The sequence below is a fragment of the Pteropus medius genome, unplaced genomic scaffold (assembly GCF_902729225.1).
Source record: "Pteropus medius unplaced genomic scaffold, Ma_sr-lr_union100, whole genome shotgun sequence".
Classification (NCBI taxonomy): domain Eukaryota; kingdom Metazoa; phylum Chordata; class Mammalia; order Chiroptera; family Pteropodidae; genus Pteropus; species Pteropus medius.
In genome coordinates, this window is record NW_024354499.1 from 17,690,374 (window position 1) to 17,714,059 (window position 23,686).

Sequence of the window (23,686 nt, forward strand, 5' to 3'; positions counted from 1 at the left end):
CTGAAAGGTCAAACAACTAGAGCAACTCCTGAATCTCAGCAGAACTTGGGGAATTTCTCTGTCAGGTAAGACCATTTGTTGACTTATTCTACCTGCAGAGCATTAGTCTCTACAGTAGTCCCCCCTTATCCACGGGAGATATGTTCCAAGACCTCCAGTGGATACCTGAAACTGCAGATAGTACAAAACCCTACATATACTATGTTTTTTATTATACATATATACCTAAGATAAAGTTTAATTTATAAATTAGGCTCAGTAAGAGGTTAACAGTAATAAAATAGAACAATTATAACAATATAATATAATAAAAGTTATGTAATTGTGGTCTTTTTGTGTCTCTTTCTTTCCCTTTCCCCCTCTCTCTCCCTCCTTCCTTCTCCTTTCTCTTCTCTCCTTCTCCATTTCTTCTCTGTTTCCTTTTCCCTCTCCTCTCCTCCCTTTCTCTGATAACTGACTGATTGGATAACTGAGACAGCTACTAAGTGACTAATGGGGTGAGTAGCATAAAAAGCATGGATATGCTGGACAAAAGGATGATTCACATCCTGGTCTGGACGGAGCGGGATGGTGCAGTATTTCATCACTGTACTCAGAATGGTGTGCAATTTAAAACTTGTGAATTATTTCTGGAATTTTCCATTTAATATTTTCTGACTATGGTTAATCATGAGTAACTGAAGACACGAAAAGCGAAATCATGGATAAGGGAGGACTACTACTTAGATTTCTATTGTTCAAGAAATAGAATCTGATTAGTTCAGGTCTAGTGCCAAAACCAGGACCATCAGTGTGGCTGGAGATAGGAACAACACTGTGTCTAGTCAGTCTGTTATGTGATCATAAGAGCTAGGTCTGAAACAGAGTGGAAGGAGGTAGGTATACTAACCAGAAGGCAGTATTGCAATGGCTCTGAGAGGGGTTGGTTTGGGGTCAGTGATCATTGAGCAGAGTGGAAGTTCAGAGACCAGTTAGAAGACTGTTACATTAATCCAAGTGAGAGGTGATGGTACCAGAAGCAGGTACTGTCCACAGGAATAGACAGAAGTGAAAAGACTAAAAGATATTTAAAGGGCAGAAAAGAAAGAATTTTGCAATTGGACATTGAGTAGTTTGTGAGGATGTTTCAGTTGAGGATGATTCCCATGTTTCTGGCTTTGGCCACTGGGTGAATGCGTTGCCTTGTATGGAGAAGAGCTAGTTTCAGGTGGGGAATAAGGGCTTTCATGTAGTTTTCAAGTGTTGACTTGGCATACCGAAGCAGACCATATTGAACTTAACACTTAGGTATGAACTTTTCCTCAGTAAATTACTTCTGGAATTCCAACTCTTCCATCAGGGCCCTCCACTTGAACATAGCATTGTTCCTCTCCTGTCATGTCCTTGGGGTACTAGAGCCTTCCCATAATATTGCTATGGGAATATTTGCAAGCTGCATCTCCCTCTTCTGCTCCCATACTTTGGAAAAGTTTGAGTTGAAGTGGATATTGAGGATTGTACCTTGCTCAAACTGAGAAAGACTCTCAGAGCTAGGAGCATTTAGGACCAAGTGCTGCTGTTAGGTAGTATTATGGTTAGAAGAGGCTTGCTATTTTATGATACTGTTTTCTTGACATAGTTTTATCTGAGTTTGAAAATACTTGCAAATTGGGAACTTTCTTGATTAAAATGTTAAAATCATAGTTGGATTTTTTTTTTAGTTACGGTATTTTAATAGTATTCAATGTTGTATATTATTTAGTGGGTCGAGTCAAACCCTGACAAGTGATTCCTTCAGATACTAAATCAGTACTTTTGCCATTAGGTAGCTTAATGGCCTCAGGAGTCCTCTGGGTCAGTAGTTCTCAGTGGGGCTAGAACTGTTCCCTGTGGAGCAACTGGATACTTGTGAAACATTTTATTTATTTTTTTGCTGTTGTTACCTCGATGGTTTGGTGTTAAGGGCACACAGGTATTGAGCCTGGTAGGGCCAAGTATGCTGAGTGTTTATCCACAGGACTTTGATGCAGGTTAAAAAAAACAAAACCAAATAATGAAAATGAGCATAGCACCTAATTCTATTTTAGACATAATCTAAATCTAGACATGGAGTATCTACATGGTTTCAGTAAACTAAGTTTTCCAGGAATGCTGTGAAATTTGTAAACTGAATGAAGAATGAAGTTTGCTTGGGATTTCATGTGAAGTTTTACTCTCCTAGGTGGTATTAATTTCTTTTTTTTTTATCCTATATAGAAGCTCAAAGCTTTTAAGATAATGATTAAAATATATTAGAAAGGTTTTTCTTTTTTATTTTTTTAATTTATTTTTAATTGTAATTGATATGCAGCATTATATTAGTTTCACATGTGTGACATGCTGATTCACCGTTTATATACCTTACAACATGATCACCAGAATATTTTTTTGTTTTTAAATGAGAGCTGGTTGGTAAATTGATGTATTCTTCAGTGAATTAGGGCATAGACCCCAAGGAAAATACATGTATAGTGATGAGTATGATGAACTTGTTGGGTTGTAAATGTGTTTCATAATAAGGACGTAAGGAGAGTATAGAAAGATGGAGAAGAAATTTGGTAGCACTTGACAGATTGGGTAGATCATGTTGAGTGAAATTACCCCAGATTTTTAAAAAGCCGTAGGGGAAAGATCTGGAAGGGCATTGAACAAGTTACAAAATAGATCTATGTCTATTAAGAGAGTATTCTATGGAGAATATTTATCCTGATTTTCTTTATGTCTTTATGAGGCTCCTATGCTTCTTTTAGCAGCGCACCCAGTCTGTAGGTGGGGATCATATGGAACTGTAGCTCCATCTGCTGGAGAGAGGCAAACCCACTCTTGCACAGTACAGGACTGAAAGTCATCTCTCTCCATAATGTTACTGAGCCAACCAGTATTTATTAAGTACTTGCTATATGCCAGGTAGAACCTTGTCAGGTTCGAGGGTAACAGAGTAAAAACTAAGACACATTTCCTTCTCCTACTGTGCTTAGCTCTAAGAGGCTTTCTGCTTTTAAGAAAAGACTTCAATTTAGCTACTGTGCTTCTTGCATTCTAAATTCCCTTCACAGACTTCTCTTTGGGTTACTTTTAGAGTCATATGGCCTCTCTCTGAGCATCATTTTTCTTATTTATAAGATAAGAATAACAGTGCCTCTCCTACAGGCTCAGTTTAGTTACACTTTATTAAATGCCTAATGTGTATGCTAGGCATAGGCACAAGGGGCATAAGATTAGTAGGAATCTAGTTCCTACTCTCAAGGAGATTACAAAAAGAATTTCTTGCAACATAAGCGAGGACTTATGGGAGTTCTAAGGAAGAGTGCTGAATCCAGATAGGAGAGTGGGCCTAAAGAATGGTTAGGACAGGTTTTTTGAAAACCCGATGCTTCACCTCAGTTGTACAGGATGTTAGAGTTAGCGAAGGAAAGAAAAGGGAAGATCTTCCAGACTGAGGAATCAGTATAAGCAGCAACATTGAGATGAGGACCTGCGTAGTGTGTGCATCACTGCTTGGTTGCATAAAGTGAGTGGCAGGGAGTATCCAGAGATAAGGATTTGGGAAAATAGATGGGCCAGGTGAAGCAGGGTTTGTGTGCTTCTTTAGGGGGTTAACTTTGTGCTCAATGCAGTGGAGAGCCATTGGAGAATTTAAGCAAGTTCCTTAGAGACATACTAGGTACTTTAAAGAGATCACTTGCTGCCTGGATTTCTTGAATTTGATTGAAGGGGACAAGTCTGGTGACAGGGAACCTACTTAGAAAGATGCACCAGCAGACCCAGTGAGTAATGATGAGGGCTGGGACTGTGGCAGAGCTAAAAATGACGGTGAGGCAGGGCAAAGGGACAAATTTGAAAACTACTTAGGAGTTAAATTAGCAAAAGTGGATGCTTTGAAGATGAGAAATTAAAGATGACTGGCAGATTTCTCTCTTGAGTGACTGGTTAGATAATGTCCATCCTAAGAGAGGGCATATTAAGAGAAAGAACCAGATGTAGGGAGGGGGATGGATGGTTTATTTACTCATCTTGAGTTTGAGTTGCCTGTTAGGACATCTCTGTGGAAGCAGCCAGCAGACAATTTGATGTGTGACTTTGGAGTTCAAGAGAAAGGTCTGGCTGGTGTTGCTAATGTAGAGGAAGTAATAGAGCCACGAGAAGTGGTGCAATCACCAGGGAGAATGCACACAATGAGACAAATGGGAAGCCAGGTCAGAATTAGGGGCGTTGCCATACCTAAAAGGCAGGCAGAGGAAGAGGATCCTGCAGAGGAGACAATGATGGGATGATTAGAGAGATACAAGTGTGATGGTCTGGAAACCAAGGGAATTAAATTGAAAATTTCTAGGAGGGCATTGTTTATAAATGCCAAATATAAGATAAAGCTTGACAAATGTCTTCTGGATTTGCTTTTTAAGAAATGATTGTGACCTTAATAAGAGATGTTTCCAGATTGCAGTGGGTTGAGGAGTGAATGGAAAGTGAGGCTGCACTTACAAAAAAACAGAAATTTGTCTGAAGTGTAGAAGGAGGCAAAATAATAGCTGCAGGGGCTCAAGATAGACTCTCCCTATTACCCTACCTAAGCATGTGTGCCCCCCTTTGTCATAACACCCTGTTTATTTCCTTCACAGTGCATGGTGATCAGTAAAAAATTGGGACGCACAAAGAAAATGTCAGATGTTTTCCTCTTTTGGGTTTTAATTGCAATAACCTAAGTTACTTTCTTAGAGAGACTTTCTGCTCAGAAAACTTCCATTCTATTTTCCTTCTCCCAAGGGAGACCGTGATTGCTTTCCAGGGTTTATGTCTGTGATGTGGGACTATCCCTGGTGGGAATGGGGTGAGGGGCCTGTTTCTCACCACAAACAGCCTTTGCATTTGCCACTTCCTTTTGTATTTCAATCCCACCTCCCAAAAGAAGGTAAATAAATCAAAGCCAGAAAAGTGTTCTGACTGGAATTTTACAGCATTGAATATTGTGAGAGAAATCTAAAACCAGTTCTGATGGTTCGGTCTTAGAGTACACCATGAAGGTGAAGCCTGAGAGATGCCTCCCACCCCGCAACAATACCCCTTTTAAGAATGCTGGATAGAGCCCTGAATTTTAGAACCCACTCAGCCTGTAGCTCGCCTTGGATGAGGTCTGTTAGCTCTAGATGAGTCAGGGCAAGGAAGCCTTCATTCACAGAGGAGGAAGGCTGTATTAACTGCTCCCGAGTTCTTCAGGCTCAACCAAAGATCCCTTTATTATTCTTCCATGGAAACTTGCCACCTAGGAGTCCTGGGATGTGACTCAGTTGGGTGTGTGAGGCTTCATTCAGCAGCATTGGCCTTGCTCATTCTCTGCACTGGATTTGTCAGGGATATCTGGGTCAGAAGGAACTGTTTGCACTGCTCAGCCAGAAAGAGCTTGGCCTGCCTGTCTCTAAACTAGGCTGTGCTACCAAGATAAAATAAAGACTGGCTGCTGGACACCGAAGTGGTAAAGCACTCAGATGAAACTTAAAAGAAGCTCTGTTAATTCAAACACACAGGTATTTGAAAAAGGGTAAGAGGCTATCTTTTTGTGCAAGTTCACCTCTTTCTATGCCAGTTGGTTATTGTTTATTTTTCTAAGTTTCCTGCATTTTATAAATACTTAAGTTTGCAGATTAATTTCTTAACTTAGTAAAGTATATAAAACAACTTAACAGGATATGAGTTATGACATTTAGAGGTGTTGTCTTATTGCTTCAGAACTGTGGGATTATCGTGTAACTCATCGTGTCACATGATTTGACTAAATGCAAGAAAAAAAAACCTCAGCTTGGTTTCATTGGCTTAAATATAGTTCAGGGCAACAGATAAAAGTTAAAACGAGGAAGTTCTATACAGTATAGGAAGCAGAAGCTTTGAAAGATAATTCACTGGTTTCCCAAGGCCTGATAAATGAGTGAAAATAAGACCTGAAGTACCATAAAGGAGATTCTTTATTCTTAAGAGGAAGGGAGTGTGGAGGCACATCAGGTAAAGTGCTTGGGATATCAATTTGTTATTACAGAGGTGGAGCTGTGTGTTCAAAGTGATTATGATGGAGGAGTGGAAGGTTGAGAGAAGTTTGAGAGAAGAAATGGATGTGATGGCTTAGACCAGCCAAATACAGGGTATTGTATTTCTAGATTTATTTTCCTTGTAACCTATTTTTCTGTTAGTTAAAAGCAAATCTAAAAGATACTCGTCTAAACTTGCATATTCAGTAACAGAAAAGGTCTTGGGTAAGTTGTAGTAGCTTCTAGCCATGCTCATCAAAATTTTTCTCCTCCCTGCTCCATTTGGTTGTGGGTCTTACTTATTTTTAATTATTTAATTATTGAATATATGTAAAAGCAACTTCATCTTGTATTGCACTCAAAGTAAAAGTGGTGGAGGAAGGGAGGCTATACTCTTGTTTGCAAGAAAACATTAAGAACAATGATAAAGTTTAGTGCCATAAAGTTTATGGTCCTTGCAGAGACTTACACTATAAAAGACCTGGTGATGCTTTTTATTTTATTACGTTAAGTATTTTTAACCCAAATTCTGCCTAGGGTCTTAAAACAAACAAACCAAACAAACATGTACTATTTAACCCTATGGTTAGTGAACTTTTTGTCCTGCCATAGTGGGAAAAAGGCAACTATAACTAGTTGAGGAGTTACTTTTATTCATTAATCTGTATAACTCCATTTAAAAACAGGTAGTCCATTTTTAAAGGAATCTTAGTGTACCAAATCTACATTTGTAAAGCATTTATTAAGAGGTGATTGTTCACCCCAAAGGGATCTTGTATCTAATACATGATTTACCTAACATAGTGAATTTCCTGAGTTTTAATGTATTTATGAAAACATGTATTTTACAGATAACCTCCAAGAACATAACCTTGAGAGGAATATACATGAGGTGATATATAAGAGAATGTTATTTCATTTATATATTTATATATATTTCGTAAACACATAATCATGAAATACGGAACAATTATAGTGATTAGGAGAACAGTTTTTTTTTTTTTCAGGGACAAGAAAAAGTTAAAAAGAGTTCCCAGAGGGGAAAAATAAGGCCTTTAAGGGAACTTTAATTGTATGTCAATTATGTCAATAAATTTTTTAAAAGTTGTTTTTAGGTTTGCTTAATGCAGAGGCCTTACAGTGATTTTGAGTTAAGTGTTGCCCAAAAGTTCTTACTAATGTTCCTGTATACATCTTTCTCAGAAGAAAGATGTATATAGGAACAGTGCTCCCTCTGACTGCCTGTAGAGTAGGTCAGATTTTAGCTCCCAGTTAGTGTGTCATTTCTGGGACATGATTTATCAGTCTACAGAATGGAGATGTTGATGTCCTGCAAAGTGATTGATTGAATTAAATGAGGTGATGTATAGGAAAGTATTTTATATACCAAACATTGGTACAAATACATGATAGTATTGTGTGGGACTGAGGATGAGGGGAATGTATACTCTTTATACCCCAAATGAGAGTTTAAGATAGGAGATATATGTACATATACATACATATACATACATATACATACATATATATATATATATATATATATACACACATACACACACACACACATCTATACACACACACATATATGTATATATATGTATAATGAAGAATTGAAAAGTAAATTTTACCAAATATTCTGGGTAGGGAGAGAGAAGAGGCAACTATTCCCTTAGCAATATATTCACAGGGCTTCAAAAACTATGCTAAAAAAAAAGTTTTTTGCTACTGCAGAGGTGTTTATTTGTAGCCTAGAAAAGTGTTCAAAAACCTAGTTTTTTGGATTTAGCTGTTCATGGTCTTTCTTGTCACTAATTTGTCAGTTTTAGACCTGTAAAGGGAATCCGCCTTTCTCACCTATTTGTTTATTCATTGAGCCTGTTTGTCTTTGAAACATTTTGGTATAGTTGAAAGACCATGGGTTTTAGAGCTACCAAGCTTGGGTTCAAACCTTCTACCACTTGTATGATTCTGAAAAATATTTAATATCTGAGTCGCATATTCCTCATCTGTAGATGGCAATAATACCTAGTCTGTGAGTAGTGAAGATTAATTGAAATCATGCATATAAAAGGATCCTAGCTTGATATTTGGTGGGATGTAGGTGGTCAATGAATGTTCCCTCCCCTCCTTATTTTTTATTGTGGTAATGTACCATAAAATTTGCCATTTTAACCATTTTAAGTGTAAAATTCAGTGGCATTAATTAATTCACAATGTCATGCAACCATCACCACTGTTGCTAAAACTTTTCATCACCCCAAACAGATACTCCATAGCCATTAAGCATTAACTCTCCATTCTCTCCTCCCATCCCCTGAAAACTTCTAATCCACTTTCTGTCTCTATGAATTTGCTTCTTCTAATATATTTTATATAAGTAGAATCATACAATGATATCACCTTCTGTTTCTGGCCTCTTTCATTTATCATAATGTGTTTTAGGTTCATCCACATTGAAGCATATATCAGAACTTCTTTCCTTTTTATGAATGGATATTATTCCATTGTATGGATATACCACACTTTGTTTATCCATTCATCTGTTGAAGGATACTTGGGCTGTTTCCACCTTTTGGCTATTGTGAATGATGCTGCTATGAACATGAATGTAAAAGTATCTGTTTGAGTCCCTGCTCTAAATTCTTTAGTGTATACCCAGAAGTGGAATTGCTGAGTCATATGGTAATTCTATATTTAGCTTTTTGAGGGACCACCAAAACTGTTTCCTCCACCTTTGTTTTTTGTTTTTCTTTACACCATTCATGCATGTCTTCTTTAAAAACAGAATTACTAGAGCTCAGACTTGAAAGAAACCAAGTTCTAGTTAGTATCTGATAATCTCATGTTTTTTCATCCACTTCCAAACAAATGGAAACCTCTTTGAAGTCTCCCACTGCCCAACCACTACTGCAAAGACCTTCTCTTTACCTTGCTGTTTTTCTCTTAAATCTTCTCCCCATTCTCTGACCTTTTCTTCACTAATTCTTTATGTTTCTCTTTCCCTGTCCCCCTCTGATTCTGTCACCATCCTCCTTCTTTAAAGGGATGTCACGAGAGAAATATGGCAGGAGTTGGTCCATTTCCTTTCCACAGCCCCTCCAGAACCTAGTGTTGCTCTCCTCTTCATGGAAAGGGTCCTAGAGGTGGACTGAGATCTAGAGGCTAGATCACACTGATGCACAGTACATTTATTTAAACTAGACTTATAGAGGATTAGCATTTGTTGTAAATAAGGGCAAGTATCTGGGAAAAGTTGGGTGGAAAATAAAAAAATAGCATCAGTCACGGGGAGAATTCAATCTTCAGGATCGCCAGCCCAGCACACTGCTAGCAGTAACTGGGAGGAAGTCACAAAAGTGAATTCCCACAGACAAACCAGCCAAAAATAAACCCCAGACTGCTAAGTCAGATATGATTTCTTTTTTTTTTTTAGATTTCTTTTTATTTGTTTATTTTTTAGTGCACAAATCTCATACACTTTAATTTTCATAAAATGAATACATTTGTATAAAGACTACCTGGATCAAGAATAGAACAGTGCCTCAGAAATTTCATTCATGTGTTTCCAATCAGTAAATCCTAAAGATAGGCCCTATGTTGACTTTTTTTTCCATCTACCTTCCCCCTCCCCTCTCCACTCTGGTAACCACTAGTCTATTGTCCATGTCCATGAGTCTCTGTTTGTTTGTCCTGTTCATTTGTTGCTTTTAGGTTTATATCCCACATATAAGTGATATCATGTGATTTTCAGCTTTTTCTTTCTGGCTTATTTCACTTAGCATGATTATCTCGAGGTCTGTCCATGTTGTCACAAATGGCAGTATTTCATCTCTTCTTATAGATATGATTTCTTAGTTTAAAAAAATTGCTTTTCATTCCCTATATTCCTGATTGGCTTGGTCAGTAATCAAAAATCAACAGTCAGTTTAATTTTACTTATTTCTAAGACCATTATAAAGGTCTTCATCATGTATCTGATGAGACACTAGTAGGAAATAAAAGATGTCTCCATGTATCTTAGGAGAATAAAATGTGCACACGTGAAATAGCTAAAATTATAACAAAGCTAAAATCACAGAGCTACATTTAAATTTAGGCAGTAGCAATGAGCTATGGATAACAATCCTAAGGAGAAAATGAGCAGCAGCCAGAATTTTGAAGTTAATTTTAATGATTTGCTAATATATGGACCAGGAGAGAGGAGATGGGAAAATATGGCAGGCAAATGGAATAGATAATTCAGCTGTGGGTAAGGGGATTTTGCCTAGAATGCTCCCCACACATCCACACCCTATAAGGGTGAATTCTGTGGAAGTAATTAGAGTGGAGAGGAAGGAAAAAGAGAATTGGAATCCAGACTTTCCATGACTAAACCAAGATGACTAAGTCAGCTACTGAACATGTCAGTAGGATTTCTAAGACCTTAAAAGAAAGGGAAGTTTACTGAGAATGCAGTTCTTGTTGCTAACTGCTAAGTTTTCCTTCTGTTTTTAGTCCTTGACAGCCTGTGAGGGAGTTTAATAATACCCACGTTATAGATGAAGAATCTAATCTGTTGGAGAAGAAATTTGTCCTGGCTAATAAGAGCTAGAGCCAAGATTCTAGTCCAGGGCTGCCACTCCCCGCTACTGCATGGTTAGAAATGAAAGAATTCATTTTCCCCTAAGTTCGGACAGGGTCTGCCTGAGTTTTCAGTGCCTCTTGCTTAAAGTACTTTCTGGGCTATTTTTTTAATTCAGTAAACAGGGCTTATTACATTATCTAGAGTGGTACTATCCAATAAACATGTAATGTGAGCCACATCATGTGTGCTTTAAAATTTTCTGGTAGCCAGGTACAAAAAGAAACATGAAATTAATTTTAATATTTAATTCCATTTGCTGAGCTATTATATGTCCAAACTATACACATATCCTGTAATAATATTATTAAAAATTATTGAGATAGTTTACGTTTTTCGTGAACTAAATCTTTGAAATTCTGTGTCTATTTCACACTTAAATGACATCTCAATTCGGATTAGCCACATTTCAAGTTACTACAAGCGGCTAGTAGCTACCAGATTGGACAGCATAGACCTAAGAAAAAGGTGGTGAGACTGAGACTCATCAAAAAATCAAAGATAGAGGCTCTGTTTTGAAGCCATTGGGAGGAATTATGGTGGGGCAAAAAAAGTAGCTTCACTTTAGATGGAAAACTCTATAGAAGGAAGGTACCATACATAAAAGGCAGAACTGCTCTTTAAAAGAAAGTAAAGACATTACCATATCCTGTAAGGACATTACTGACTGAAGGGCCATTTATGGAGAGCAGTAAAGTCATACTGACCTTTATCATCTCCACCAGTAGTGACCACTGGAAAACTGTGGTGTTGACTGCTAGATACTAAACCATATTTGGGCAGGGAATGACATATCTTGGCAATTCTACTAACCATTAAGAATGGAAGCCACAGCCTTTTGTGTGTGTGTTTATGTGTGTGTGTACGCCATTTCCAAATAATCTTTTCTTCCAAATGCCTAATCCCTTTACAGATGGAGAGCTGTAATGTTGGCTTCAGGAAATAACCATGAACAAACTACCTTATATGAGAATTTCCACAAACCTCAAAGTCTAACTGGAGCAAGATAAATGATAGTTTCAGACTTCTATTCCAGCAATACAGAAATTATTTAACAGTTTTTTTGGAACTTCTCCTTCATCCTTTTTCTACCTGTGGTTCTGCCTGCTTTGTTGTCTTTGTCCCACTTAACTTCAGTCAGTCTTTTCCTATTATACTTTGTTTGTTGTAGTAAGCTATGTACTAGGAATTAGTGTAGCTGGGTCCTGCTGCTTTACCTGTGGGATTTGAATTGTTTATTCATCTGAAATATGAAGAGGATTAGGAATAGAATCTTTTCTCATCATTCAGGGTTCTCATTTTGCAGCATCGGGGCCACGTTTAAAAAAAAATCCTGGTGAACTGCATTTTTAAGTGTATAATTCCATGGCTTAAGTACATTAACATTGTTGTGCTACCACCTCCAGAGCTCTTTTCATCTTGCAAGACTGGAAGTCTGTGCCCATTAAACTATAACTTCCCATTTCTCCATGGCAGCCATCATTCTTCTTTCTGTCTGTATGGGTTTTACTACTCTAGATAACTCATTTAAGTGGAATCCTACAGTATTTGTCTTTTTTGACTGGTTTATTTCACTTAGCATAATGTCCTTAAGGTTCTTCCCATGTTGTAGCATGTGTCAGAATTTCTTTTCCTTCTTAAGGCTGAATAATATTCCATTAGTATTTATATACCACATTTTGTTTATCCATTTTTTGATGGACACTTGGATTATTTCTACCTTTTGGCTATTGTGGTTAATACTGCCATGAACATGGATGTACAGATATCTCTTGCTGTTTTCAGTTCTTTTAGATGTATATCCAGAAGTAGAATTACTGGGTCATATGGTAACTCTATTTTTTAAATTTTTTTGAGCCATACTGTTTTGCCATACTGTTTTCCATAGCTACTGCACCATTTTATATTCCCACCAACAGTGCAAAAGGGTTCCATTTTCTCCGCATCTTCAACATTTGTTTGATTCCTTCCTTCCTTCCTTCCTTCCTTCCTTCCTTCTTCTTCGGCTTCCTTTTCCTTCCTTTCCTTCTTCCTTCTTCCTCCTCCCCTCCTCCACTCCTTTCTTTCCTTCCCTTCCTTCCTTCTTCCCTTCACCCTCCTTCCCTCCTCTCCTTCCTCTCCTTCACTCTCCTTCCCCTTCCCTTCCTCCCTCCCTCCCTCTTAATAGTAACCATCCTAAAAGGTATGAGGTAGTATGTCACTGTGATTTTGGTTTGCATTTCTCTAATGATTTAGTGATGTTGAGCATCTTTTTCATGTACTTACTATTTGTATATCTTCTTTGGAGAAACGTATTCAAGTCCTTTTCTCATTTTTTAATCCGGTTGGGTTTGTTTTGTTGTTGAGTTGTACGAATTTCGTTGTTGTTGTTGTTGTTTATAAATTGTAGTTATTAACTCCCTATCATATATATGATTTACAAATACTTTCTTCCATACAATGGGTTGTCTTTTAACTCTGAGAATTGTGTTCTTTGATGCACAGAAGTTTTTAATGTTGATATACTCTCATATGTCTATTTTTACTTTTGTTGCCTGTGCTTTTGGTGTCATATCCAAGAAATCATTGCCCAATCCAATGCCGTGCAGCTTTTCCCCCTATGTTTTCTATTAAAAGTTTCATTTGATCCATTCGGAGTTATTCTGTACATGGTATGAAGTCGGAGCTCAGATCTCTTTTGCATGTAGATAAACATTTTCCCACAATTTATTGAAAAGACTATCCTTTCCCTGTTGAATGGTCTTTGCACCCTTATCAAAATCATTTGACTATGTTTGTGAGGGTTTATTTCTAGGCTCTCAGTTCTGTTCCATTGGTCTGTGTGTCTTTCTTTATGCCAGTACCACACAGTTTTGATTCCCGGCACTTTGTAGTAAATTTTGAAATCAGGAAATGAGAGACCTCCAACTTTGTCTTTTTCAAAATTGTTTGGCTTACTGGAGTCCCTTGAAATTCCATATAAATTTTAGGATGGGTTTTTCTATTTCTGTACAAAACATCATTGAGATTTTGATAAGGATTAAAGCCTCATTTTTGTACTCTGTAAAGCAAGGGTGATATTTTTTTTCCCAGTTATTTAATTCAAGGCAGAAGAAGCTTCCATCTATAGCAAGATGTCAAATAAGGGCTAGAGGCTTGGAGACAACCTTAGGCATCCATGGATGGTGGGAGGCATGCTGGACTAGTTTCCTCAGAGCAAAGAATAGAGACAAGTAATGATCTGGCATATGTTTGCAGTAGTGCCTTAAAACATACTTAAGGAATTGTGTCAGGGGTTTTGGCTTTCTGCTGTAGACACACTAAGAGCTGATCCTTTTTTGACTTCCCAGTAACCCTGCAGTAGTTTGAGGCCACACCATTCAGTGCCTAACACTGATATAGTATTTTATTATCTTTCCCAGTTCATTTCTCATTAATATTCCCATTTAATCCTTACAAAAAAGATCATGAGATAAACAGTTATGTGCTTTGATTTACAAGAGAGGAAGCAAAGATATGCACAAGACTTGCTGGTGGTCACATCATGTAATAGAATGACAGAAAAGCAGAGAGAGGCCTCAGGAGCCTGGTACAGCCTCTTTTTTGAGGGCAGTCAGGTACCAGAGCCAGCAGGGCGGGGAGATGGGTATGCTGTGCAATAGCAGAGGCTTTATCAAAGCCATCTAAGTGTGGCCCTTCTGACTCTCCTTGGCCTGCCCTTGTGAGCCTTCTCGTGGCTTCTCTTCAGCTGTTAAGCACGTGAGATTGAAATCTAGACAAATGTTTAGTTACTGTATTTTTTAATCAAAATTTCGCGTGTGCTTTTTTTTAATATAAAAAGCAGGTAAGCTGAATATTATATAGTTCTCTTTTGAAAAATAATTCTTAAATTGCTTTCCACGTCTTTGGTCAATGACTGGCTTTAAAAAAAATTTGTCTGTGCTTTTGTTTTTATAATTTAGAATGTTTTACCATTCATAAATGAGTTTTTGAAGATACTCTATAGTAGAAACAAAGAGGAAAAAAAATTTATTATTCAATAATAGTCTTCAATGTATACCTCAAAATATAGCTTTAAAAGTAATTGTTTATTTTAGCCATTCTACCCTGCAAGGATGAGGATTTTCAATACAACTTACTTTCTCTTTTTAATAAAATACTTTTTAACAATGTACAGCCTTAAAGGGATAAAGATTATACATCATTAAGCATCATCTCTAGCCAGGATATCAAAAATAATTTTTTAATTAAGATTAACAGATCCCAATGGCCAGAGCAGTCTTCTTATGTGAGGTATTTCTGCTTTATGTTTTTGGGGAAAACTTACTGAACCTCATTTCTTAAGTCTGAAAATGACCCTTGAATTTAACCTTTTTTATCCAACTCACAGGATTATATGCAGGTTTATAGTTGAATCTTTCCAAAGAGGCCATAGGTAAGTTTGTTGACCTCCAGTATCCTCTTTCATACTCTGGCTTTGTCATTCTCTTCTCTCAGCCTTAAAATGTGACAGTGATTAAGTTGACTGAAACAGTTGGAAAGATGTATATAGTTTTCTCAGTTGTACCATTGAGAATATGAGAATTTTATTTTGTGAGACAAAGTAGTTATATTCAAGGGGAAAATTACTTGGAATGTGATGATGTATATGATGATGATATTGTAAAACAAGGGATGGAAAAAGTGGAAAAACTTTTTAAGAAGGTTAGCTTAATGTAAAATGATTTACTTAATAAAGGAGTGGGTTTCAGTTAGGTCTCAAATCCTGTATTCCTGGTAGGGATGTACATAAAGAGGACATGTTGGAAAAACAGGAGCTCGGAGGGTTTAGGATGGTTTGTTAATTTCTCTACTGGCAGAATGTCTTCATTGACCTTTCTTTGTGGTCACAGACCACTTTGAGACTCTGAGGCTTATAGACCTTCATAGAAACATGCATAGAAGCACATATATAGAAAATTTTTCTTAGATCTTCAGGGAATTCATGACGCTAGCCCCCATCACAGCACATGATTATAACAATGACTGCATTTCTGAAGTTTTTAATATTTATTATTGAATAGAACAGTTAAAATATTGTCAATTCTTGATAATTGAATAAACAGCAGATTCACTGGCATAGACCAAATCAGGTACTTTCTGGTAGGCTGCCAGCATGTGTGCTTAATTAATTCTGTGTGTGTGTGTGTGTGTGTGTGTGTGTGTGTGAGAGAGAGAGAGAGAGAGAGAGAGAGAGAGAGAGAGAGAGAAACAAACACATAGACTCTGTCTCTCCACCCCACTACTAGAAGAATTTCTTTTTGCACATTTCCTATTTCTTCTTTCCATAATACAAACAGCCTTGTTCTACATGGTCTACAGATTAAATTCTAAACTGTTTCTTAGACATTCTTATTTACCATAATAGTAACTACCAGTTATGAGTACCTACTGTGTGGTAGGCTGTGCACTGAGTATTTTATGAACTTTACTTCTAATTCCTACCTCAGCTCTGCAGGGTATCTGTGTTACACATTAGGACCTGATGTTTAGGTAACTGACTCAGAGCTATCTATTATATCAGTTCACAGTAAACTAAAACAAATATCTACTTTCCCAAATTTATTAGTTTACAAATGGATTTTTTCACCAGGTGGGTCTAAGATGTGATTTGAGAGGCATAGAAAACTTTCTGCTCAAAAATATCTCTTATTGTGGTTATTTTGTTATTGCCAGTCAAAATATTGAAGGTAACTGTCAGTCAAGATGTTTTGGGGGGGAGTTATAGTTTCAACTGAGTTATAGTTTCAACCATTAACGTTTTTGTTTAAATTAGTTTATCAGATTTTTTTTTTTTACCACAAGTTGAATAGAATTAAAAGGAAACATGACTTATAAGCGAGGCGGAAGGAAAAATTGATTAATGCTCTATTTAGAAGGAGAAATTGAAGATGGGGTGGCTGGATGGTTAGCATTGCCGGCGTCAGATCAAGGACGACAATAAAATATCTAGTTTGGAATTTTGCTTAGGGTGAAGTCCTGGTTGTTGGATACTAACAATCTGGGGAGGTGGGAGTCCTCTGGAGAGAAAGGAAGGATGTATCTCTCTTCCCTCAACACAGCATTCCTTTTCTTTCCCCTGATGTTTAGCAACTATAATCTTCCTCCCTGTGGTGGTCTTGTAAGGAATGAGGCACTGGGCAAGTGGATATATGTAAGTCAGACTATTTGTTTATTCTGTTACTTACGCCATTGCAGGCATAGTGGAAGTGGAGAGTTTGTTTTTCCTATCATCATAAACTTAGCTCTAGTCCTTTCAAAAAGCTATGATAGTGTAGGTCTTTTGGTTATTTACTTCAGGAAATTCAGTGTCCAATATTTTGCTTAAGGAATTAACATATAAGGAAAAATCTGTTTTCTCAATGTTTTGTAGTAGTGGCATTTTGTGTAAGTCTGTCAAATATGGTTCAGTCTGCAGGCCAAATCTAGGCCTCAGCCTGTTTTTATACAGCCTGTAAGCTAAGAATAGTTTTTGATATTTTTAAATGGTTGAAAATAATAAAAGGAAGATATGAAAATTATATGAAATTCAAAGTCAATTTGCAAAAATAAGTTTTCTTGTAATACAACCGTACTATATTGCCTGTGACTGCTTTTGAGCCACAAAAGCAAAATTGGATAGAGACAGCGTGGTCTGCAGAGCCTAAAATATTCACTCTCTGGCCCTTTATAGAAATAGTTTACTGATTCATGCCATAGAGGAATTACAGCATTTTTTAAAGGCATTAGTTAACATTTTCAAATTTTAGACTGTTACTGCATTCAGATATTTTAGGCTGTCAAATCTAGTTCTGTAGACATGAGGAGTTATTAACATTTTGATTACATTAAAACAAGCCTCAACTTGATTACCATCATCAAGAGCAGATTTATTATAACTAGCATTAACTAGCTTCCTTCCTTTCTGTCCTGGAAGAAAACTAAAGAATTGTCAGACCCTCCCCCACTGCATTCTGTTCTTTAGAGCTGATGAAGGAGCAGGGGAGCAGGTAGGCACAGAGTCTGTTGGCCTGCAGGACAGATCTCAATTGTGTGGAACACTTGGTAGTCTGAAATTTGACTTTCTCAATTTTTCCTTCCACCTAGCTTATATAAGGCATAAGTTTCCTTCAATTCTGTTAAATTTGTGGTAAGAAAACAAAATCTGATAAATTAATTTAAACTAATATATATAAAGAAGAGAGGGGTGTAGGGTAAGGGAGAGAGGAAAGGAGAAAGAGAAAAACATGACCATGTGAACATGAATGGAAGAAGTGAGTATAAAGAAAGTCACAGAGGTGAAGCATAGGAGCCAAGGCACCAGGCAAGGCAGCCATGGCCTCCAGCTTGAGTATCATGTCCCCATTGCTGAACTCATTCCCCTTGTGGAGGTCAGCAAATCTGGCTGTCTTAGTCTGATGCCACTGAATATTCAGATGGTATAACTCCTTGTTTTCTGATTTATGCAGACCAGACAGCCTTCTAATTATAATCTGACTTTTCATTTCATCTAAAACTAGAGAGAGACATGCTCCTTATGAAAGCTAAATATTTTAGTTTGCCTGGCAGTTAACAATTTGGATTTCTGGTTTTCCATATAAGCTCTAAAACTTAGTTAATGAGAACTCCTGAGATGGATCCACTTTTGATATACTGACAAAACTGTATTGCCAAGCTTCAGAAACTGAAGGTCAAATTTTATGTTTTTAAAAATGAACCAAGGAAAGACCTCTTTCTAGGAGGGCAACTACCTTCTCTAGTATTTAGCAAACTCTGTATTATTGTGAACCAAGCACTTTTGGGGGGTAAACTTCAGCGTATGTACATGTTTATAAATATATATGTGTATACATTAGTAAGAAAAAGTATCACAATTTTGAGATAATTTTTAAAAATCTGTAAATACTCTGTTTTTGTGAAGTTTCTGAACCTCAAATCATTCAACAGACATTTCTTGTATACCTACTGTTTGTAGGCTCTGAGTAGCTCTCATTTTCAGTGAGGTAGATCAACATGTGAACCTTACAGTGTAGCAGGTATAACAGGATGGATTTGTACGCTGTTCAGTAGGAGCCCAGGGAGAGGACAGCTCCACCATCTCTCTGGGGAACTCTGGAATGCTCCCCTAAATGGAAATGATGTGGGAATCTGGACTTGACTGAGAGCCTAATATGAGGAGGGAGTGGGAAATTCATCACAGGTAAAAGAGCAGCAGGATCGTGGAGATACAAAGGTGTGTGCTGAGTTTGGGGAGCAGTGGTTGAGGAAGGGGATTCACTCTTGGGAGGGAAAAAAAGACTACAAATGAGGCCAGACATGTAAGTAGGTTGTGAAAGGTTGTGTCTCATATGCCATGCCAAGGTCTTTAAACTTTATCCCAGTTAAAATAGACATCTATTGAGTCTTAAACTGGGAACATAATATGATAGGATTTGTGTTAAAAATAATAATAATAACTTTGATAGCAGTGAGGAATAGGAGAAATATTGATGATAATGGTGATATTTATTTTTTATTGAACTCTTACTATGTGCCACTTTACCCTCATTAATACTCCATTAATTAAAAGTTAATTTTAGTAGTAGCTCTATGGGATATGAGTATAACCATCCCTTTTTAGAAGAGAAAATAGCTGGTTAAGTACCAAGGCTGAGGTCTCAGTTCAGGCCTGTTGACTGTAAGCCTCTTAACCTCTGCACTCTGCACTCTGGGGCCTCTTAAGGAAGGGAGAGTATGAGGATCAAGGACATCAGCTGGGCGTGGTATGTGTGATATGTCGAGAGCCTTAAGGCATGTTTATGGAAAGGAAGGGAGGAATGGAGATGACATTTCATACATTAGATCTACTGATTTTGGTGACTGGGTTGTTGAAAAAGAGGGAGCTGAGGATGACTCTGAGATTTTAACTTAGATAACCAGGTGCCAAGGGATACCTTTGATCAAGGTAAAGGACTTAGTTGGTACTGCTGTACAATATTCAGCTCCCCACTCCCTAAATGATAAATAAACATAATTAAGCACACCAGTTGCATAGTATCTTTACCATAAAGTAGCATGTGTATGCAAATAATTTTACATAAGAATGCGTTTCTGTATATCTAGTTAATAGTCACTGTGGCATAATTTTTAGGTTTATGTCTCTCTAACCTGGATATTTATAAAGGCGGTACTGATTTCTAGTAAAGTTTGCTATTAGAAGCACTAAATTCTATTAGTGAAGTTTAATATTGCAGACAGGGTTTCTTTTTGTTCTTTGTGCTTATTTACTGCTGGGTTTTGAAGACTATACGTAGGTCTTCATTTACCAATTAAGGAAATTGTTTCTGAAAACCAGCCCTTCTCATCTGTTTTGCTAGTCTCATGATTTTTTTTAACCTTACTATCTCTAATATGTCTTGTATTGATCCTTTACTCTTACAATTTATTTCTAATAACTTTCTCATTATCATCTTTCTTAGAGTATGCTTCCTAGCATAAGGTTTTTACATTTTTTTTATTTTTCCAACTTTACTGAGATATAATTGACATATAGTATTGTATACTTTTAAGGTATACGATGTAATGATTTGAGACATTTATGTATTATGAAATAACCATCACTTCACATATACCATTTTCTTGTTATGGCAAGAATATTAAAACTCATAGCAACTTTCAGGATTACAGTATGGTGTGGTTAACTATAATCTCCATGCTATATATTACATCCCCCAAATTTATTCTTATTCTTGGAAATCTGTACCCTTTGATCAACACTTCTCACCCCTGGCAACCACTATTCTACTCTCTAAGAGTTTGATGGTTTTAGATTCCACATATAAGTGAGATCATATAGTATTTGTCTTTGTCTGATTTAGTTCACTTAGCATAATGACCTCAAGGTCTGTCCATTTTGTCGTAAATGACAGGATTTCCTTTTTAGTGGCTAAATAATATTTCTCTGTGTGTATGTGTGCGCATGCATGTGTGTGTGTCACAGTTTTTTATCCACTTATCCATGGATGGACATTTAGGTTGTTTCCATGTCTTGGCTATTGTAAATAATGCTGCAAGGAACAAGGGAACACAGTTATCTTTTTGAGATAGTGATTTCATTCCCTTCGAATATGTACCCAGAAGTGAGATTACTGGATCATATGGTAATTCTATTTTTAATTTTTTGAAGATCCTCCATACTGTTTTCCATAGTGGCTGTACTAATTTGCAGTCCCACTAATAGTTCACCAGGGTTCCCTTTTTTCCATATTCTCACCAACACTTGTTGTCTCTTGTCTTTTTGATAATAGGCATTTTAACAGGCGTGAAGTAATACCTCTTTGTGATTTTGATTTGCATTTTCCTGATGTTAGTGATGTTGAGCCCTTTTTCAATTTGTATGTCTTTGGGAAAATGTCTGTTCAGATCTTGTGTTCATTTTTAAATCAGAGTTTTTGGTTTCTTGCTATTAAATTGTATGAGTTCCTTATATATTTTGGATATTAACCTTATATTAGATATATGGTTTGTAAATATTTTTTCCCATTGCATAGGTTGCCTTTTCATTTTGTTGACAGTTCCTTTTGCTATGCAGAAGCTTTTTAGTTTGTCATAGTTCTATTTGATAATTTTTGGGTTTTTTGCTTGTGCTTTTGGTGTCATTTCAAAAAAAAAAAATCATTGCCAAGGCTGATGTCAAGTTGCTTTTCCTCTATGTCTTCTTCTAGGAGTTTTACAGTTTTAGGTCTTGCATCCATTTCGAGTTGGTTTTTGTGAGTGATTTAAGATAGAGATCCAGTTTCCTTCTTTTGCATCTAATGTAATGTTTTGTTTCTTCTGTTTTATTAAGCATTATTTAGAAGTGGTAAGATATGTCTTTTATATTGTAACAAGTGGTGGCTACTCAGGCTTTCACTATGGGTTTCGTTCATGTGATACTGTACCTGAGAATTAGCAGTGAACCTTTTTAAACTTTCATTTTCTGAAAATTGTGTGCATGTAATATCTATAGGAGCCACATGATGGCAGAAACGGTGCTTTGAAAATTGTGGACTTGCAAGCATGCCATAAGAATGTTTGCTTTGTATGTTCATCTTTCTTTTAAAAAAATGAAGGTATAGAGTTTAATAAAGGGAGTCTCCAAATACCTATCTTAAGAAATAAAACATTACAAGTATAGTTGAAATCTCTTGGTACATTTTCCTAATTATTTTCCCTCTCCCTGATTTTCCTCCATGAGAAAAACCACTTTTCTCAATTTGGTATGTATCACATCTCTGCATATCTTTATACATTTATTACATATTTATGTATTCTCAACAGTGCATAATAGGATTGTTTCTGCTATTTTAGAGTTTATATAGTCTATATTATTCTGTGTTATTACACAAGTTGTGCTTTTCACTCAGCATTGTTTTTTAGATTTATTCATGTGGATGGATTTATGTGGCTTTAGTGAATTATTTTCCCTTTGTAGCTATATGGTATTCCATTGTAGTAAAATACACAACTTTTTACGTGTGTTATCTTGGTGATAGATATTCAAAGAGACAGTATGGTAGAGATTGTAGAGTGAGGAACTGAGGACATGATGTTACTTTCCAGTGCTGTCACTTACCAGCTGTAGACCTTGGTTTCTACTTTTGCAAAATGGGGATGCCACTTATTTCACAGGGTGTTGTGAGTATTAAATTAAATAATATGTAAAGCATGACTACCATAATTATTATTGTTATTGCTACCACTATAAGAAGAAGACACTAATGTAGAATCAGCATTATTTGTGACATATGTTAAATTCCACTGGAAGTCATCCTGAAAGAAGTGGGGAGAATAGTAAAAACAAGGGCTTGTAGACAGTTGAGGTGGCTTTTTTTGATGACTTTTGTTTCCTCTAAAGTAGGAGAGATTATCCACCAAGAGTGATAAGAAAGGAAGGTGGGGTAGGTGATTTGAGAATATTGAGGGTTGAAGTGGCCCTGTTTGGGGCATGATCTGACTAGGTACATCCAGAAGAGTTTTTTGTTTAGGTGAATGTGTTTTTCTTAATGATTTTTTTTTTTTCTCAGCCTCCTTTATACCTGACAAATCATGAAGACTCTACCTTCAGAGTCTTCTCTCCCCTTCCACCCATGGCACATCTTGCTACCTTGGACCATCTTCCACAACTGGATGTCTCCAAGCTTGTAACCGTCTCCAGCCTGAATCCAAATCGTTTAAGGCTTTTTATCACTTGTCATGTAAATTTCTTAGCCTGGAATTGATGAGTCTTTAAATTATGGCCCAAAACCACCTTTGATGACTTATCCCTTCTTCTTCCTCAGCTCACACTGTTTCCACAAAATGAGGCTACCCATTGTTCTCTGGATCAGTTTCCCACCTTTCCATGCCTTTGTTCTATTTTTTTTTTCTCAACCTAGAATATTCTCTTCTGTCTCCATATGTTCTCCTTTAGAAAGCTGACATATCCTTTAATATACTTTGTGGGATCTAGGGCAAGTTATTTAACATCCCTCAGATGTGACGTCTTCAGATTCTTCATTTAAAAAGCACCCTGTAAACCTAGGATCTTACCCCAGACCTTCTATTGTCCTGTCATTGTATGTCCTGCTTTTCTTATACTGGTGTCAAAGTACTGTGTTCTGACTTCAAGGAAGTCATGATTGTGTTTATCCACATTGGTTGAAATGTTTTTAACTTTTCAATTTTTTAGTATGAAAATTTTCTAATATAAAATGGAAGAAATGACTCTCTATATACTCATTATCCAGAAAATTACTATACTGCCATATTTGCTTTATATATCTTTTTCTCTTTTTTTAATTAAGATATAATTGCCATATAACATTCTATTAGTTTCAGCTGTACAATATAATGGTTTGATATTTATGTTTATTGGGAGATGTTCACCACAATGTCTAGTTAACATCCATCACCACACATAATTACAAAAAATTTTTTTTCTTATGATGAGAACTTTTAAGATCTACTCTTAGCAACTTTCAAATATGCAATACAGTATCATTAACTATAGTTATTGTGCAGAGGTAGTATA

General features: G+C 36.6%; 1 protein-coding gene across 12 annotated transcripts in view; it reads left to right on the forward strand.

Moving 5' to 3' along the window:
- The window catches only part of LIMS1 (LIM zinc finger domain containing 1), a 142,242-nt gene that overhangs the window by 44,889 nt on the left and 73,667 nt on the right, over positions 1-23,686 (forward strand). The window contains exon 1 of one of the 12 annotated variants that reach the window (XM_039852618.1): positions 46-65. The exons of 6 other annotated variants lie outside the window; for them this stretch is intronic. The gene's annotated coding sequence lies outside the window, so the exon portion shown is untranslated. Of the gene's footprint in view, positions 1-45; positions 66-856; positions 876-5,421; positions 5,555-5,867; positions 6,013-6,129; positions 6,150-23,686 lie in introns of those variants that run through there. 5 more of the 12 variants (XM_039852620.1, XM_039852614.1, XM_039852606.1 and 2 more) reach the window with 5 other exon arrangements.